The sequence below is a fragment of the Procambarus clarkii genome, chromosome 11 (genome assembly GCF_040958095.1).
Source record: "Procambarus clarkii isolate CNS0578487 chromosome 11, FALCON_Pclarkii_2.0, whole genome shotgun sequence".
NCBI classification, from domain to species: Eukaryota; Metazoa; Arthropoda; class Malacostraca; order Decapoda; family Cambaridae; genus Procambarus; species Procambarus clarkii.
The window spans coordinates 53376269-53383726 of record NC_091160.1 but is presented as its reverse complement, the minus strand read 5'-3'; positions in this window follow the sequence as shown (position 1 = coordinate 53383726).

Sequence of the window (7458 nt, the reverse complement as noted above, 5' to 3'; positions counted from 1 at the left end):
ACTCCGAAATTACCATCTCTTTTAAGGGTCTGAGCAGGTGGTGGAGAGGGTTAAGGCGTACCTGTTATGCCAGTTGCTGGAAGGCTTCTGTGCTGGCTAGGGTTCGAGTCTCCTGGTGGGAAAGTGTTCTAAAGTTGTATACTTGACTCTCGTGTTTAGGAGAGTTGTGCCTTAAGCATAGACACTGTGTCTTCCCATATTAACAGGGACTTGATGAAATTAACGTCTAAATGACCCCTCACTTGCTCTAGTGCTCTTGGGAGGTGGTAATCTTTGTGGTATTTAAATACTCCGAAATTACCATCTCTTTTAAGGGTCTGAGCAGATGGTGGAGAGGGTTAAGGCGTACCTGTTATGCCAGTTGCTGGAAGGCTTCTGTGCTGGCTAGGGTTCGAGTCTCCTGGTGGGAAAGTGTTCTAAAGTTGTATACTTGACTCTCGTGTTTAGGAGAGTTGTGCCTTAAGCATAGACACTGTGTCTTCCCATATTAACAGGGACTTGATGAAATTAACGTCTAAATGACCCCTCACTTGCTCTAGTGCTCTTGGGAGGTGGTGATCTTTGTGGTATTTAAATACTCCGAAATTACCATCTCTTTTAAGGGTCTGAGCAGGTGGTGGAGAGGGTTAAGGCGTACCTGTTATGCCAGTTGCTGGAAGGCTTCTGTGCTGGCTAGGGTTCGAGTCTCCTGGTGGGAAAGTGTTCTAAAGTTGTATACTTGACTCTCGTGTTTAGGAGAGTTGTGCCTTAAGCATAGACACTGTGTCTTCCCATATTAACAGGGACTTGATGAAATTAACGTCTAAATGACCCCTCACTTGCTCTAGTGCTCTTGGGAGGTGGTGATCTTTGTGGTATTTAAATACTCCGAAATTACCATCTCTTTTAAGGGTCTGAGCAGGTGGTGGAGAGGGTTAAGGCGTACCTGTTATGCCAGTTGCTGGAAGGCTTCTGTGCTGGCTAGGGTTCGAGTCTCCTGGTGGGAAAGTGTTCTAAAGTTGTATACTTGACTCTCGTGTTTAGGAGAGTTGTGCCTTAAGCATAGACACTGTGTCTTCCCATATTAACAGGGACTTGATGAAATTAACGTCTAAATGACCCCTCACTTGCTCTAGTGCTCTTGGGAGGTGGTGATCTTTGTGGTATTTAAATACTCCGAAATTACCATCTCTTTTAAGGGTCTGAGCAGGTGGTGGAGAGGGTTAAGGCGTACCTGTTATGCCAGTTGCTGGAAGGCTTCTGTGCTGGCTAGGGTTCGAGTCTCCTGGTGGGAAAGTGTTCTAAAGTTGTATACTTGACTCTCGTGTTTAGGAGAGTTGTGCCTTAAGCATAGACACTGTGTCTTCCCATATTAACAGGGACTTGATGAAATTAACGTCTAAATGACCCCTCACTTGCTCTAGTGCTCTTGGGAGGTGGTGATCTTTGTGGTATTTAAATACTCCGAAATTACCATCTCTTTTAAGGGTCTGAGCAGGTGGTGGAGAGGGTTAAGGCGTACCTGTTATGCCAGTTGCTGGAAGGCTTCTGTGCTGGCTAGGGTTCGAGTCTCCTGGTGGGAAAGTGTTCTAAAGTTGTATACTTGACTCTCGTGTTTAGGAGAGTTGTGCCTTAAGCATAGACACTGTGTCTTCCCATATTAACAGGGACTTGATGAAATTAACGTCTAAATGACCCCTCACTTGCTCTAGTGCTCTTGGGAGGTGGTGATCTTTGTGGTATTTAAATACTCCGAAATTACCATCTCTTTTAAGGGTCTGAGCAGGTGGTGGAGAGGGTTAAGGCGTACCTGTTATGCCAGTTGCTGGAAGGCTTCTGTGCTGGCTAGGGTTCGAGTCTCCTGGTGGGAAAGTGTTCTAAAGTTGTATACTTGACTCTCGTGTTTAGGAGAGTTGTGCCTCATATATATATATATATATATATATATATATATATATATATATATATATATATATATATATATATATATATATATATATATATATATATATATATATATATATATATTAACAAACATTAAAGCTTAAGTAACACACCAATATTCACCCGAGACCGAAGACTCGCTGGACTCTGTCGAGGGTGGGTGTATCGGTCTGTTAATGGCACCTGAGACCAATAGATGGAGTTACTTGTTTCTGTCTCGCTGTTTGTATCGCTCTTCTGGAGACGCCACTCCTTTAGGTACACTTTACTGTTCACTGTCTCTCAGGGAAGTGACCGTAGTTCAGTTGTTAAACTGTTAACTGGCCGTCAATATAGTAGTAAGATTGTGTGTTGTCTTGTTTACAATGCTGATTGCCGGTCTGTTGATGTAGTGAGTTGAAAAAACGATACAGTCGTTGGATAAGTTTAAACCATTGACCAAGTTGAGGCTGTACCCCCAGGTCTGTTGCTTGGAGGAAGGTGCCGTTGTAGCAGGTGTGTGTGCCGCTGGTAAACACAGAGGTGATGACATTCTCCACCAGGCACTCTCCTACTTCTGGAGGTGGTGCAATGTCAGGAGGACGTAACCTTAGATGTCGAGGCTGCTCAGCGCAGACGGCAGCAAACTCTCCCCATCATCAGGGGTGGTTTGAGTAGATCTCAAACCTGAGTAGACCTGCGGTCCGAGTCAGCACCGCAGGTCCTGACTGGTTTGGAGTGGAGACGGGTTCAAGTAAAAAATGGGCACACAAGAAATGATTTCGACGTTCAGTAAACACTCACCGAGTGGATAACTGAATGTCCGACAGCCCGATACGGTGTTGATGATAGTATGGTTGATGATGATAGTAATATTTTAAGATTGAGAAACTTTAAACTAAATGAGCACACATGTAGCGATTTTGCATTCAGTAAACACTTACTGAGTTGTAAACTGAATGCCGGAGCTGGCCAATACAAGGTTTGTGATAGTAATATTTTATTTTTATTTACGATGGAGAAACTTTAAACTAAAAATGAGGTCACATGGAGGGATATCTATGTTCAGTAAACTGTTACTGAGATGTAAACTGGATGGTTGACCCACCCAATACATGGTTTGTGATAGTAATATTTTATTTTTTACGATGGAGAAACTTTAAACTAAAAAATGAGCTCGCATGGAGGGATGTCTATGTTCAGTAAACAGTTACTGAGCTGTAAACTGAATGGTTGAGCTACCCGATACATGGCTGGTGATAGTAATATTTATTTTTTACGATGTAGAAACTTAAAACTAAAAAATGAGGTTGCATGGATGGATAACAATGTTCAGTAAACAGTTACTGAGTTGTAAACTGAATGGTAGTGTCATCCAATACCTGGTTACTGATAATAGTATTTCACGATACGAAAACTTTATGACCACACATGTAACGATTTTGCATTCAGTAAACACTTACTTAGTTGTAAACAGAATGCCGGAGCTGGTCAATAAAAGGTTTGTGATAGTAATATTTTATTTTTATTTATGATGGAGAAACTTTAAACTAAAAATGAGGTCACATGGAGGGATATCTATGTTCAGTAAACTGTTACTGAGATGTAAACTGGATGGTTGACCCACCCAATACATGGTTTGTGATAGTAATATTTTATTTTTTACGATGGAGAAACTTTAAACTAAAAAATGAGCTCGCATGGAGGGATGTCTATGTTCAGTAAACAGTTACTGAGCTGTAAACTGAATGGTTGAGCTACCCGATACATGGCTGGTGATAGTAATATTTTTTTTTTACGATGTAGAAACTTAAAACTAAAAAATGAGGTTGCATGGATGGATAACAATGTTCAGTAAACAGTTACTGAGTTGTAAACTGAATGGTAGTGTCATCCAATACCTGGTTACTGATAATAGTATTTCACGATGGAAAAACCTTATCCTAAACTAAAAATGAGCCCACATGAAGAGATTTTCACTTACTGATGTATGTTAACTGAATGTCTGAGCTATCCAATAGTAGTATTAATTCAAGATGGAAAACTTAAAACTAAACTAAAATGAGCGCACATGAAGTGATACTCACGTTCATTAAACACTTACTACGTTGTTAAATGAATGTCTGAGACATTCAATACATGGTTGATGATATCCCTATTAATGACATTGATAATAAGAGGTCTTGAACTAGATACGGGCATGGGGCAGCAAAGCTGCGATATTGAAAAGAAACTGAACTGAATTTGAAAATTGATTAATATATGTAATGTGAAGCCGATCTACTGGAAAACAGTAAGCAAACTTTATTTGAAAAAGAATATGAGAAGACTGTAAAGCTGGGGGGCAAGAAAATGATAAAAATAAGAAGTGATGATCTTCATAAACATAACATAAGATATTCATGACCGTAATTAATACAGTGTGAACTCTCTTAAACTATGCACACCATGAAATCTCGTCACTATGCATAACTTGCCACTCTGCGAAACAAATTATTGACTATAGTGCGACAGTGAGAATAAAAATGACCACTTATGTTTTGGAGTGCTATTTTAGTCAAGAAATACTGTAAAGGATGATTATTGACTAAAGGGAATTTCACGGGCTGCTGGTGTTTGATGTGTTGAACTGCTTAAAGGAAGCATATTTGCTAGAAAAAATTCCTGTGAAATAATGCTTGTTATATGTTTTGACTACCTAGCTAATAGCATATTGCATGGCTAATAATGAAATGAAATGTCACATTTTTGTCTGACTCACTTAGCACGAGTGAAGAGATAACATTGAAAAACTGGCAAAGGTTGAAAACTCTGTGAAATCATATCTGTTATAATAAGTTTTGACTAGCTGCAAGCTATGTTTGCCTTCTCTCTCTCTCTAATCTACACACAGGATATGAAATGTGAAATTGTTGACTGAAAGGAGATTGATGATGATACGAATAGTAATTGCCGACATTGAGCATATTCTCAAAAACGTAGTTTCTGCAAAAAAAAATAACATTAAATTAGATGCGAGCTGCGATTTGAAAACAAAGATGTGTGATGTGTGGCTTATTGTGTGGACTCTGGAGATATGATCTCCACATATAAGTTTCTCAAGAAAGTGGTAATATTTTTCTTGTGTTTGGATGTAATGGCTAAACATGATGACATTTTCAATAATGTTATTTGCACATCCGACAAAGTTGATTTTCCCCGTTACGTTACATTGTGTTACAGAGGGCTAAAACTGGTAGACCGTAATATTCATATGGAAGGAGATGTAATGGAGATGGACTAAGTCCTACTTTATTTAAAAATGTCATTTTGGGCTGTAAAAGTTGATTTGCGTTACGTTACATTGTGTTAGAGGGCTAAAACTGGTAGAGGTCAATATTATATGGTAAGAGATGTGCTAAGTCATACTTTCATTTAAAAATTACATTTTGGACTGCAAAAAGTCGATTTGCGATACGTTACGTTGTGTTACATTGTGTTACAGAGGGCTAAAAGGGGTAGACATCAATTATTTATATGGTAAGAGATGTAATGGAGATGGGCTAACCCTCACTTTCCGTTTCAAAATGACATTTTGGACTGCAAAAAGTTGATTTGCGTTACGTTACGTTGCGTTACATTGTGTTACAGAGGGCTAAAAGGGGTAGAGGCCAATATTTTATATGGTGAGAGATGTAATGAATAAGGACTAATCCCTCACTTTCCGTTTCAAAATGAATTTTGGACTGCAAAAAGTTGATTTGCGTTACGTTACGTTGCGTTACATTGTGTTACAGAGGGCTAAAAGGGGTAGACGCCAATATTTTATATGGTGAGAGATGTAATAAATGGACTAAGTCATACTTTCATTTAAAAACGATATTTGGTCTGTAAAAGTTGATTTGCGTTACGTTACGTTACATTGTGTTATAGAGGGTTAAAACTGGTATACCGTAATATTTATATGCTATGAGATGTAATGGAGATATTGTGTTTGGCTAAATGGAGTTCACATTTCAATAATGATATCGGACAACAGCCAGAAAGTTGATCTCCACGTTACTTAATGATGATATAATGCGATGCAATCGTGTGCTAATATTTTATTTGTGTTAGAATGTAAGGGCGATAGGAGTTTGTCTAGACTTGCATACATTTTCAAACGCTATTTATGTAGGCAGTAGAAAGACTGGTTTCCCATTACGCTACATTGACTGTGTTACAAGAACTGAAAATAGACATAGTCCAGAGCTATTTCACTATCGACTCACCCGGTCTTATTCTCATCGATTGGTGTTTACATTGGATGATGTAGGTCTTAAGAGAGACAGCCTTGAACTCGGGGATAATGAACAAGTCAATTTAATAATAGTATCAAGACTGTGTTTTTCCATATTGTCGTATATATGTTTACTCGCCTAATGGAGAGAATGAACGGCGCGTTTGAGGTAAAGCGAGGACTGACCGTGATGTGTATGTTTGTTTTACCACTGTGAATATGAAGCTATATTATGCTATGTCTATCAGTTGTTGAATAAAGGCTTACGTTACGTTATGTGATACAAGAACTAAACAAGCTTGTGCTAATCTTTTATTGTGTTTGGATGGTGTTAAACATGGTTTACATTTCATTATTCAGACATCGGACAGAAAGTTGCTCGTTACTCTTAAAATGATATTGGGCAAAGAACGAAGTTAGTATATTGTCCACGTTACATTAATGATATTTGAGCAAAGAACGATGTCATCATATTGGTCGTGTTACCTTACAAGGTTATAAGGGTGAGAGTGATGGGGCCTCAAAAATTGACATTAGTCGTCAATCTCTGGTGTGCCGTAAGTCTAAGTGAAATGGAGAAAGATACGTGAACAGCGGCAGCAGGAGAAAGGAAATGATGGTACTTTCCCCAACTATTAAATGATCTGGAGAGAGAGAGAGAGAGCGGAGAGAGAGAGGAGAGAGAGAGAGAGAGAGAGAGAGAGAGAGAGAGGAGAGAGAGAGAGAGAGAGAGAGAGAGAGAGAGAGAGAGAGAGAGAGAGAGAGAGAGAGAGAGAGAAACCAGCGACTGCTATGTATATCCCACGCAGTTGTGTTTACATCAAATTAAGATTTGTTATAATAATAAGATTGAAGACCGGCTTATGACTGGATATTCTTAAAAAAATGCTATTTGAGCAAAGAATGATGATACTAAGGCTTAGCACAGAACATCTGGTCTGGGAAGGGAGCAGTGATGGTTTGGCCATGGAGGGGGGTGGTAGGGGTACGGGTTTGGTGGGGGTGGACGGGAGAGGGTAAGGCCGGCCCATTACCTCGTCCATCTCACTACGCCTCAAACCACCACGAAGGTTTGGACCTCAGCGAAAGGGGCTGCCGGTTCATTCATTCAGGAGTCTTGCTATGATAACGCCAGTTGTGTGATACAACCTCTGCACAGCAGTAATGGATGTAGGACGAAGAGGTGATGGAGATTGAGTAAACATGCATACATTTCAATGATATTTATTTGAGCCAGCAGATGTTGTGATCACAGTTAACAAGAATAATTTGTAGGTAGAGATCGCGTCTCCGTGACG